The sequence below is a fragment of the Entelurus aequoreus genome, linkage group LG08 (genome assembly GCF_033978785.1).
Source record: "Entelurus aequoreus isolate RoL-2023_Sb linkage group LG08, RoL_Eaeq_v1.1, whole genome shotgun sequence".
Lineage (NCBI taxonomy): Eukaryota > Metazoa > Chordata > Actinopteri > Syngnathiformes > Syngnathidae > Entelurus > Entelurus aequoreus.
Window position 1 is genome coordinate 33631952 of NC_084738.1, and position 14020 is coordinate 33645971.

Here is a 14020-nt window from a genome sequence, read left to right on the forward strand (position 1 = left end):
CACGCACAGCATGAAACTTTTGGTGGACAAAATGAGACAAAGAAGGAGTGGAAGATTTTACGTGTTAACAGACTGTTGCGTCACAGTCCACACTATGGTGAGTTCAAGAACCGCCGAAAATAGTAGGACAAAACGATGTTTACCAAATACTCTCATCAGTGAAGCATACACACAAACATATTAAACAGTGGGCTTTCTAACAATTGGGAATGTTTGTGTCATGTTTGTCGTCAAACAAAAAACATACTAAAACAAAAAACGGATTTTCCCCCCATCTTTTTCCATTTTCAATCCTTTTTTAAAAATGCTCCAGGGAGCCATGAAGGCAGCACTAAAGAGCTACGTACGACTTGAGAGCTGCGGGTGGCTGACCCCCGCCCTAGGGAGAGCCAGTACTGAGGGTGATGGAGGAGGAGACAGTGTTGTGTATCCTGACTGTCTGAGGTCTATTGGTCAGGAAGTCCATGACCCAGTTTCCCAGTGTGGTGCTCGGTCCGAGAGAGATGAGCTTCTGCACCAGGGTCTTTAGGATGATGGTGTTGAAGGCTGAGGAGAAGCCCAGGAAGAGCAGGCGGACGTAGGAGTTTCTGCTCTCCAGGTGGGTGAGGGCTGTGTGGACCACTGACGAGATGGCGTCATCAGTGAAGCGTTTTTTCCATAGGCGTACTGATGGTGGTCCACGTTGACGTCGATCTCGTCCATAATCTGAGTCACGACCAGCCTCTCGAAGCACTTCATGACTACCAGGGTTAGTGCAACAGGTCGATAGTCATTCAGGCCTGTCACTGTGGAGCTCTTGGAGACGGGTATAATCGTGGCAGTCTTCAAGCAGGTGGGGACAGATGGGGGACAGTGAGGTGTTAAAGATGTCTGTCAGCACCTCAGACAGCTGGTGGGACAGTCTCTCAGTACCCGCCCTAAATGTTTGTGGGGATTGATCTTCTGAAGGGTCCTCCCCATGTCTGTTATGGTCACACTGAGGGGCGTGTCACCTGGGGTGAGTCTGGTGTTGGTGAGGGGGCGTTGGTGTTGGTGTTGGTGAGGGGGTTGTCAGAGTCCTCGAAGCGGGCGTAAAATGTGTTTAGGGCATCTGGCAAGAAGGGGTCCCCTGGGCCTTGTGCATCCCTGATGTTACAGTTTGTGACGTACCTAATTCCCTTCCACATGCTCCGGGGGTCGTTGGTGTTAAAGTGACTCATATTTTTTGGGTGCACGTGGCTTTGGCCCTTGCGATGCCTGCAATTACCTCTTTTCTCGCCACACTGAGTGCTGATGTCCCCCCATGCCCTGAACATAACATTCCTAGCTTTCAGAAGAGCTCTCACTTAGCATTCAGCCAGGGTTTGTGGTTCGAGGATGCGGGTTACCGTCCCAGTAGAAGTGACGTCATCAACACATTTAGAGATGGAGCAGAGGACAGAGGAGGCATATTCCTCTAGATCCACCTTTCCGTCACACATTGCTGCCTTTCTACCTGCTAGTCTGTGCACTGATAGCAGACCTGGAGCACATAGGCTGCATTTTTGGCCAGGTATACCGATGCCAGCAGGACTGAGATGTGGTCGGAGAGTCCAAGATGGGGGCGGGGAAGATCTCTGTACATCCATCCATCCATTTTCTACCGCTTATTCCTTTCGGGGTCGTGGGGGGCGCTGGAGCTATCCTAGCTACAATCGGGCGGAAGGCGGGGTACACCCTGGACAAGTCGCCACCTCATCGCAGGATCTCTGTACACTCCGTGTATATTTGTGTATACACAGTCCAGCGTGTTATTTCCCGGGGCGGTACGGTGATGTGATACTGATATCTGGGCAGCATGGCTGTCAGTTTTACGTGATTAAAGTCCCCCACAACCATGACGTAAAATGTCCCCAGGTGCTTGGTCTGCAGTGAGCTGATGGTATCGTGGACCTCCTTCAGTGCCATTTACACATTACACACTTTACTGTGACTTGTTCTCCCCGTGACAGCGTGGGTTCCCTCCGGGTACTCCAGCTTCCTCCCACCTCCAAAGACATGCACCGGGGGATAGGTTGACTGGCAACAATAAATGGTCCCTAGTGTGTGAATGTGAGTGTGAATGTTGTTTGTCTATCTGTGTTGGTCCTGTGATGAGGTGGCGACTTGTCCAGGGTGTACCCCGCCCTCCGCCTGAATGCATCTGAGATAGGCTCCAGCGACCCCGAAAGGGACAAGCGGTAGAAAATGGATGGATGGATGGATGAAGCCAAGCCACTTTTTTGCCAGGAGATCGCAAAAAGCCGCTGCCTGATCAGGGCTCAGAAAATCTGCAGAGACTCCTCCCACCCCCACCAAGGACTGTTTTCACTGCTGGACTCTAGAAAGAGGTTCTGCAGCCTCCGCAGCAGAACCTCCAGGTCTATTAATCGATTTAAACTATCATACAATCATGGTGTCTGGTTCAAATATAGAGATGAGGGTCTTTAATTTGACCTGCTGCTGTACTCTGTCTCAAAGTGTTAACATGTGCTCAATGTTTCCTTACCATTATTGCTATGTTGTCTAATACCATTGTTTGCATTTTGTCTATTACCATTGTTGGTATATTCATTATTCCTACATTGTTGATACAAATTATTGTTACAGTGTAATAATTATTGTTACCTGTGGTAATGCCACTATGATACAACATCTGTATTATAATCCTTGAACAAAGTAACAGTGAACTCATGTGAATAATCACTGAATGGAGAACTGGGGGTGGGATTAAATAAATGATCTTCTTCCCACTCCCTTTCAGGCAAAACTGGACAATCATGCATTACATACTATACATTACCTTTTGCACTATATTCATTTATATTATTATGTGTTGTCAACTTTGTACTTTTTTATGTCATTGCCTGAAATAAATAAATAAATGAAATGAAAAAAAAACAAAAATGAATTAAATGTATCAGCTTCTTCTCTCAGGCCATAAGACTCTTGAACACATCATAATAATCCCCTCAATTCCCCCCAAAAATGGATTAACGCGTTGGAATATAAAGACAATATAACATACATCCATAAACGTGGATGCATATGCAAAAGTGGAATATATTTATCTGTACAGTCATCAATTTATTTATATCTGCACCTTATTGCTCTTTTATCCTGCACTACCATGAGCTAATGCAAGGATGTCAAACTCGTTTTCATTGAGGGCCACACGCAGTTATGGCTGCCATCAGAGGGCCGCTTGTAACAGTAAATAATGTATGAATTTGCCTATGGATTTCATTATTAATTATATAAATTGTTTTAAGTAGACTTAAGTAGTCGATCCATCCATCTTCTTCCGCTTATCCGAGGTCGGGTCGCGGGGGCAGCAGCTTAAGCAGGGAAGCCCAGACTTCCCTCTCCCCAGCCACTTCGTCCAGCTCCTCCCGGGGGATCCCGAGGCGTTCCCAGGCCAGCCGGGAGACATAGTCTTCCCAACGTGTCCTGGGTCTTCCCCGTGGCCTCCTTCCGGTCGGACGTGCCCTAAACCTCCCTAGGGAGGCGTTCGGGTGGCATCCTGACCAGATGCCCGAACCACCTCATCTGGCTCCTCTCGATGTCGAGGAGCAGCGGCGTAAGTAGTCGATTTTACAGTAAAAACTTTACATTCGCAAAATTTTACTGCAAAATATAGTTTTTTTTATTTTGTTTTTACAACAATTACGGTAAATGGAAAAACGGTACCACTGTTGTTGGGTTTTTTTTGGGGGGGAGTTTAGGGGAAAAAGCTGGCAGCTTGGTTGCCAGAATTTTTGTGTTAAATTTACAGTGGTTTTTACAACATTATATTGTGAATGGAAAAACTGTACAAGTTATTTTCTTATTCTGGAAACTTAGCTGCCAGTTTTTCTACCGTAAAAAAAAATGTACCGTCTTTCCATTTACAGTAATACACCGTTAAAAACAACAACCCTACATTTTACAGTCAAAAATTGGCAGTTCTGTCAACAGAATTTTAACGCAAAAAACAGTAGTAGGTTTTTTTCCAGTTTACAGTAATATGCTGTAAAGAACATCACATTTATTGTAACTTTTATTAATTTGATGGGTAGTTTGCATTGTTATTTATTTAGACAAAAACATGTTTGGAAAGTATGATAATATACTGTAATATTTGGTGTGATATTGGATGCTATTAAAGTTGAAAAGGTATGCAATTTCAAGCAGTACATATCAGAGGTGGGACCAAGTCATTGCTTTGCAAGTCACAAGTAGGTCTCAAGTCTTTGCCCTCAAGTCTCGAGTCAAGTCCCGAGTCAAGACAGGCAAGTCCCGAGTCAAGTCCAAAGTCAAGACTGGAAAGTCTCAAGTCAAGTCCCAAGTCCTGCATTTTGAATTTCGAGTCCTTTCAAGTCCTTTAAACCACAGACTAATATATTTACACAGATTGTGTATGCTTTTAAAACGCTGTATTTATTTATTAAAACAAGTGCATTTGAAATTGCAGGGGAAAAAAAGTGCTGACATTGCACTTCATAATGGCACTATTATCCAGTAATTTTAAACATTTAACTCATTCTTTTACAGAATAAACACATTTGAAAAAACAAGTGCAACTGTACTTATTTGCACAAAAGTGTTAACATTGTATTTCCATGGCATATTGCATTGTAACTAGTTCTAGTTTCTATCCTGTTCTTACCTTATCTCATTGATCTCATCTCGTACTGTCTGTGTGTTTATGTGTGCGTACATATGAAACACATAACAAAAACATGAACATAACAATGAACAGAGTTGTACTTTTTAGATGTCAGGGCCCTATGCAATATGTACACATATTGTTAATATAGTATACATTTTAACGTTACGTTACTGTGTGTGATACATTGACTAACGTAACGTTTTGTCTAGGTACCTCATGCAACCCTGCTTAAAAAAATCACTTGGCAAAAAGTATGAATAAGGTAGCGAACTGCAGTGGACGCAACAGATTGCCGTGTTTGCAATAACGTTATAACCATAGACATCTTATAAGTAGAAGCAGCATTGGTTGCTGTGACGCGAGCAATTTGGCCGCCATCTTGAAGTAGTGACAGTTGACAGGTAGAAAATAAAGATGGTGTTCAGCGTTTTCCTACTCAAATGAGCGGACTATTGAAAATAGGAATCGGGGGATTACTTTTCACAAGTAAGATTTAACATTATTGTACTATTGGTTGTATTTTATGAAAATAATATTACCACAGAGTTGAGAAGGAGCAAAGATCTTCAATATTTGTATGTGAAAATCACAAAGAAATCTTCTGGGGGAGGATGACTGCCCTACAGGGGTTTGGTTTACAAACTTTCAGCCCCACCTAAAACAAAATTCACCAGCCGCCACTGATTATGATGCATTCTCATTTTAGGCAAAATATAAGACAATACTTTCTTAAAGGCCTACTGAAATGACATTTTTTTATTTAAACGGGGATAGCAGATCTATTCTATGTGTCATACTTGATCATTTCGCGATATTGTCATATTTTTGCTGAAAGGATTTAGTATAGAACAACGACGATAAAGATCGCAACTTTTGGTATCTGATAAAAAAAGGCTTGCCCCTACCGGAAGTAGCGTGACGTAGTCAATTGAACATATACGCAAAGTTCCCTATTGTTTACAATGATGGCCGCATGAAGTGAAAGAGATTCGGACCGAGAAAGCGACAATTTCCCCATTAATTTGAGCGAGGATGAAATATTTTTAACTGAGGAAAGTGCAAGTGAAGGACTAGTGGGGAGTGGAAGATGCTGTGAGAGCCGGGGGTGACCTGATATTCAGCTGGGAATGACTACAACAGTAAATAAACACAATACATATATATACTCTATTAGCCACAACACAACCAGGCTTATATTTAATATGCCACAAATTAATCCCGCATAAAAACACCTAGGTGTTTGTTATGCTAGCTCCTAGCTACTAGCTCGAGCTAGTTATAGCTCGAGCGGGTAATATGGACGGGATCCTGTATATATAACCCGCCAATACAATTCAAACACCTGCACAAAACACACACTCACTCAGCCCAAACAACCGTTCACCTAACCCAAGGTTCATAAAGCTTATATACTTAATCAAAGTTACGTACATGACACGCACGTACTGGCAAGCAATCAAATGTTTGGAAGCGCGCGGGTGGGACCTGATATTCAGCTGGGAATGACTACAACAGTAAATAAACACAAGACATATATATACTCTATTAGCCACAACACAACCAGGCTTATATTTAATATGCCACAAATTAATCCCGCATAAAAACACCTAGGTGTTTGTTATGCTAGCTCCTAGCTCCTAGCTACTAGCTCGAGCTAGTTATAGCTCGAGCGGGTAATATGGACGGGATCCCGTATATATAACCCGCCAATACAATTCAAACACCTGCATAACACACACACTCACTCAGCCCAAACAACCGTTCATCTAACCCAAGGTTCATAAAGCTTATATATTTAATCAAAGTTACGTACATGACACGCACGTACGGGCAAGCAATCAAATGTTTGGAAGCGCACGGGTGGGACCTGATATTCAGCTGGGAATGACTACAACAATAAATAAACACAAGACATATATATACTCTATTAGCCACAACACAACCAGGCTTATATTTAATATGCCACAAATTAATCCTAATGCTAGCTCCTAGCTCGAGCTAGTTATAGCAAGCGATCAAATGTTTGGAAGCGCACCTGTGTACTCACGTTATCGCAACTGTGTATCCAAATCAAAGTCCTCCTGGTAAGAGTCTCTGTTGTCCGAGTTCTTCCATCTTGACTGCATCTTTCGGGAATGTAAACAAAGAAGCGCCGGCTGTGTACGTGTTGTTGCTGACTTCCCTCGCAAAATAGACACTTCGCACCGACAACTTTCTTCTTTGCTTGCTCAGCTTCTTTCTCCATAATGCAATGAACAAATTGCAACAGATTCACCAACACAGATGTCCAGAATACTGTGGAATAATGAGATGAAAACTAGAGCTATTTCGTATTGACTTCAATGGTGTCCGAATACTTCCGTTTCAATGATTGACGTCACGCGCAAACGTCAACCCTCAGAGGCGTTTCGAACCGGAAGTTTAGCGGGAAATTTAAAATTGCACTTTATAAGTTAACCCGGCCGTATTGGCATGTGTTGCAATGTTAACATTTCATCATTGATATATAAACTATCAGACTGCGTGGTCGGTAGTAGTGAAGTGAAGTGAAGTGAATTACATTTATATAGCGCTTTTTCTCAAGTGACTCAAAGCGCTTTACATTGCGAAACCCAATATCTAAGTTACATTTAAACCAGTGTGGGTGGCACTGGGAGCAGGTGGGTAAAGTGTCTTGCCCAAGGACACAACGGCAGTGACTAGGATGGCGGAAGCGGGGATCGAACCTGCAACCCTCAAGTTGCTGGCACGGCCGCTCTACCAACCGAGCTATACCGCCCCCTCAGGCTTTCAGTAGGCCTTTAACAGTATAATTGTAACCAGGAATAAGTCTTCAAGTAACAATATTCAAATACTAACATTGTTGGGTAAGACAGAATTTGGTTTTATTCTGAATCCAGTGAAACAGATTGGTGGTTTTAGCTGATAAAGACTTTCAGGTTTTTATATATGTTTATGTTGAAGTATTTGGCAGACGCTTTTATCCAAAGCGACATACATAAAAAATACATATAAAACAATGACTGTAAACATGATCATTTAAGGGAAGAATGTAATACAAAATATCAATACAAAGTGCCAAGACAGACTCTCTGCTGCTGCAGCAACAGAGATACAGTCTATAAGATATATATATATCCATCCATTTTCTACCGCTTATTACCTTCGGGGTCGCGGGGGGCGCTGGAGCCTATCTCAGCTACAATTGGGCGGGAGGCGGGGTACACCCTGGACAAGTCGCCACCTCATCGCAGGGCCAACACAGATAGACAGACAACATTCACACCCACATTCACACACTAGGGCCAATTTAGTGTTGCCAATCAGCCTATCCCCAGGTGCATGTCTTATATATATATACCGGTGTGTATATATATACCGGTGTGTATATATATATATATATATATATATATATATATATATATATATATATATATATATATATATATATATATATAATGTATTCATACATTGTTTATGTAGGATATACGCATGTATACATAACCTAATCATATTGTTTCTTCAATTTAAAAATAGCTGACCGTTTTTTTCCCCTTTCTCTGGGATTATATTCCCAGTTTTGATCTCGGACGTCTGGTCACTTATAGCGTATAAGAATATTATATTACTGTTAAGCAAACTATGAATAATAAAACACGCCAAAACATGTTTCCTTTATCATAGCTACACGTATGACAAAAAAGCGCGTGAAAATCAGTGGTATTCAGTGAGGTAAGATGAATTAAATGCGCTGACAGTTCATTGCTCCTGCCAAATGAATTGCACTGAGTTGGGCGGGTCACCACTCCAAGATGGCGGCCCCGCGTCTCGTCTGAGCCTGTAGGCAGTAGCGCTCGATGCTGCGTACCCTTATAAGATGTCTAAGGTTATAACGTTAGCAGTGAGTTTACAGCCTCACTGATTTAACTACACAGCAAATAAAAGTCACGTTACTTAGCCAATAAACGTTATCTTACATTCAAAACTTACCCTTTGTGCAACTTCAAATGTCGAACGAAGTTGGAAGTTGTTGCGTCTCCGTCTGTAATATTCGAACTGCGTGATTTGCATACGGCAATTCTTTTTTTGTTGACCAAGTCGTAGTTTTAATACCCGAACGAAATTAACTTTGGCATAATTGTTTCTCACTGCCGCATTGTTTGACAACTCTTGTTCGGTGGTTGTCCTGCAATTGGATTGGATGAGAGCTGTGTGATGAAATCAACGTAGATTTAATTTGATTGGCTGTTGTAGTGAGAGCACACCAGCTGACAGGAACAACACGCACACAGACGAAGAAAATGAAAAATACGGAGCGGCGCGCTCCCAAATAACTTTTTAATCTTTGGGTTTTGGGGAAAGTAACAAGTCATGTCAAGTCAAAAGGCTCAAGTCCAAGTGAAGTCACAAGTCATTGATGTTAAAGTCTAAGTCGAGTTGCAAGTCTCTTTACATTTTGTCAAGTCGAGTCCAAAGTCATCAAATTCATGACTCGAGTCTGACTCGAGTCCAAGTCATGTGACTCGAGTCCACACCTCTGGTACATATATATTTTCTGTCAAAATGAAAAAAATCAGTTATATTTAGTGAGAAAATATGGAGTACTTTATTGACACATATCACTTCCAGGTGTTTGCGGGCCAGATAAAATGATGTCGCGGGCCAGATCTGGCCCCCGGGCCTTGAGTTTGACACCTGTGAGCTAATGCAACAAAATTTTGTTTTTATCTGTATTGTAAAGTTCAAATTTAAATGACAATAAAAAGGAAGTATAGTCTAGTCTAGTCTAGTCACTTGTGGTTACAGTGTCTGCCCTGAGATCGGTAGGCTGTGAGTTGAAACCCTGGCTGAGTCATCATACCAAAGACTATAAAAATTATACCCATTAATTGGTAAATGGTAAATGGGTCGTACTTGTATAGCGCTTTTCTACCTTTTTTAAGGAACTCAAAGCGCTTTGACGCTATTTTCCACATTCACCCATTCACACACACACATTCACACATTCACACACTGATGGCGGGAGCTGCCATGCACGGCGCTAACCAGGCCCATCAGGACCAGGCCCATTACCTCCCTGCTTGGCACTCAGCATCAAGGGTTGGAATTGGGGGTTAAATCACCAAAATGATTCCCGAGCGCGGCCACCGCTGCTGCTCACTGCTCCCCTCACATCCCAGGGGGTGGAACAAGGGGATGGGTCAAATGCAGAGAATAATTTCACCATACCTAGTGTGTGTGACTATCAGTGGTACTTTAACTTTAACTATATTTCTCCCAAAAAGCCAGAGATAAGTCCTTTTATTTGACCGTTTTTCTGCAGGCATCCACTAGATGGGGTCATCATCTCGCCCAGCCTCTCCCCATATGTTGGCAACTTAATGACAAATGTGTGCTTTGTTTTAAAGATGTGCTATTTGGATTTACACAGCATGAAAAAAAATGTGAAAAGGAATTTTACCTTTGCAACCTCATAAAACTATTGGCTAAGTTTTATATTCATAAATATAAGTTTCTCAATACCCGACCTGTTTTTTGTGCCTTTAAAAAAGAATTAGAACTGTATGTTAAAACACCCTCTATCTCTAACAACCAAAAAGCTGTGAAAATTTAAGTTATTTACTGAAATTGAGTGAGCCTATGGCTTTGCACTTTGTTTGTTTTATATATATATATATATATATATATATATATATATATATATATATATATATATATATATATATATATATATATATATATATATATATATATATATATATATATATATATATATATATATATATATATATATATATATATATATATATGTATATATATGTATATATATACATATATATATGTATATATATATATATATATATATATATATATATATATATATATATATATATATATATATATATATATATATATATATATATATATATATATATATATATATATATATATATATATATATATATATATATATTAGGGCTGTGAATCCTTGGGTGTCCCACAATTCGATTCTTGGGGTCACGATTCGATTCAAAATCGATTTTTTTTTTCAATTCAACACGATTCTCGATTCAAAAACGATTTTTTTCCCAATTCAAAACGATTCTATTCATTCAATACATAGGATTTCAGCAGGATCTACCCCAGTCTGCTGACATGCAAGCAGAGTAGTAGATTTTTATAAAAAGCTTTTATAATTGTAAAGGACAATGTTTTATCAACTGATTGCAATAATGTACATTTGTTTTAACTATTAAATGAACCAAAAATATGACTTATTTTATCTTTGTGAAAATATTGGACACAGTGTGTTAAGCTTCTTTTTTTTATACATGTCTAATGATAGAGTTAGAGTTAGAGTTTGAGTTTATTTCGAACATGCAAGCATACAACATGATACATCACAATTTCCAGTTTCTCTTTTCAACATGTTCGAAAAGGAGTAGGAAGAAGCAGAGCTTATTTAATCCTACCCCTTTTCTTTACATAACAGTTGCTGAAACTTTTTTATTCACTTCCTGTTCTCAATTTATTCACAATAACTCCATAGGTAATCACAATAAAAAAAAAAAAAATAATAATAGTAAGAATTTAATAATAATGATTGGTGAAGTAAGTCATATTTCATGTGATGAGATAAGTAAGATTACTTTAAGAATGAATGAATGGATGGATGAAATAAATTGAGAATGTTTGTCATGGTTCTTCTTCTTTGTACTTTGTAAACACTTTAAGTTTGAAGAGTTTCTTGAAGTGGATCATATTAGTACATTGTTTGATTGCTTTGCTTAATCCATTCCATAATTGAATTCCACATATTGATATACTGAAGGTCTTAAGTGTTGTACGTGCGTACAAATGTTTTAAATTAAATTTTTCTCTAAGATTATATTTCTCCTCTTTTGTTGAGAAGAATTGTTGTATATTCTTGGGTTAAAGTTTGCTTTGTGCATAATTTTAGCTGTTTGCAAATTCACTATGTCGTGGAATTTCAGTATCTTTGATTCAATAAATAAAGGATTTGTATGTTCTCTATATCCAACATTATGTATTATTCTAACTGATCTTTTTTGTAACACCGTTAATGAATGAAGTGTACTTTTGTAATTATTTCCCCATATTTCTACACAGTAGCTCAGATATGGTAGCACTAGTGAGCAGTAGAGAATATGAAGAGATTTTTGGTCTAGAACATGTTTTGCTTTATTCATTATTGACGTGTTTCTTGCTACTTTATGTTGTATATTTTTTACGTGAGATTTCCAGTTCAATTTATCATCAATCATTATACCTAGAAATTTGGTTTCATTTACTCTTTCAATTTCTATTCCGTCTATTTGTATTTGTGTTTGACTTTCTCTACTACTGTTACCAAATTGCATTATTTTAGTTTTGCTGAGATTCAACGATAATCTATTTTTGTCAAACCATCTTTTTAATTTGTTAATTTCTTCTGTTATTATTTGTATTATCTCCTGTGTGTTCTCTCCTGATCAAAACACTGTTGTATCATCCACAAATAATACTAACTTTAAATATTTTGTAACTTTACAAATGTCATTTATATAGAGATTGAATAATTTAGGTCCTAGTATTGATCCCTGAGGTACACCACAGGATATATTTAGCGTTGGAGACGTGTGTTCGCCTAGCTTCACGTATTGTTTCCTGTTCGTTAGATAACTTCTTATCCAGTTTAAGACTAACCCTTTGATGCCATATCGTTCTAGTTTTTTGATTAAAATATTGTGATTAATTGTGTCAAATGCTTTAGTTAGATCCATAAAAACTGCTGCTGCACATTTTTTACTGTCTATTGCATTGGTAATTTCCTCTGTTATTTCAATTAAAGCCATTGAAGTTGAGACATTAGCTCTGTATCCATATTGGTTCTCTTCGAGTATTCTATTTTTATTTATGAAACTCTCCAATCTGTTATTAAACAGTTTTTCAATGATTTTAGAAAATTGTGGAAGTAAAGAAACAGGTCTATAATTTGTAAATTGATGTTTATCTCCAGTCTTATAAATTGGTGCAACTTTAGCTATTTTCATTTTGTTTGGAAATGTACCTGTTTGAAATGATAGGTTACTAATATACATTAATGGTCCTGAGATCTCTTCTATAACCCTTTTTATCGTTTTCATATCAATTCCATTACAATCAGTTGAAGTCTTAGATTTACATTTTTTCACGATTGTAACTATTTCCTCCTGTGTCACATTACTGAGGAACATGGAGTTGGGATTTCGCTCTATGGTATCATTATAGTCCTCAATTGAAACTGGGTCTGGAATCCTTTCTTCCAATTTTGGTCCAATATTTACAAAATAATTATTGAAGCTTTCAACTACTTCCTTTATGTTGTCATTCTTTTTATTTCCGTCTAAGAAGTATTGGGGGTAGTCCCTCTTTGTGCCATTTTTAATAATGCTATTGAGGATGCCCCATGTTGCTCTCATATTATTTTTGTTCCTATCCAATAATTCACTGTAATATTCTTTTCTACATGATCGTAGTATATCTGTTAACTTGTTTTTATACTTTTTGTACTTAATTTCTGCCTCTATAGTTCTTTGTGCTATAAATTCTCTATATAGTGTATTCTTCTTCTTACAACAATGATAATGTCAATGAGGGATATTTAATCACTGCTATGTTGAAATTGTAACTAATATTGATACGGTTGTTGATAATATTCATTTTTGTTTCACTACTTTTGGATTGTTCTGTGTCGTGTTTGTGTCTCCTCTCAGTTGCTCTGTTCATTGCAGTTCTGAGTGTTGCTGGGTCGGGTTTGGTTTTGGAATTGGATTGCATTGTTATGGTTTTGCTGTGTATTGTTTTGTTGGATTGATTAATTTAAAAAAATATTTTTATTTAAATTTTTTTTTAAATAAAAAAATAAAAATAGATTTTTTAAAAATGAGAATCGGTTCTGAATCGCACAACGTGAGAATCGCGATTCGAATTTGAATCGATTTTTCCCACACCCCTAATATATATATATATATATATATATATATATATATATATATATATATATATATATATATATATATATATATATATATATATATATATATATATAGCATTCTATTTTAGTTACTTTGAATTTACAACCCCATGACGCTGTTTTGTACTGTTTTGTACTTAGTTTGATTATTATTTCTCAACTGTTTGTAAATGTTGAAATTTATAAATAAAGGTTTAAAAAAAATGTTGGCAACTTACGTTTTTATGACGTTTTTGCACGCATGAGTTAGTAAAAGAGGTTATGTTATTCAGTCGGCATGGCAAAAAAAAAAAAAAAAAAAGAACATTGTTGGCGAAACAATGACGCACTTTATTGTGAAGTTGTCCGGTTTTGAG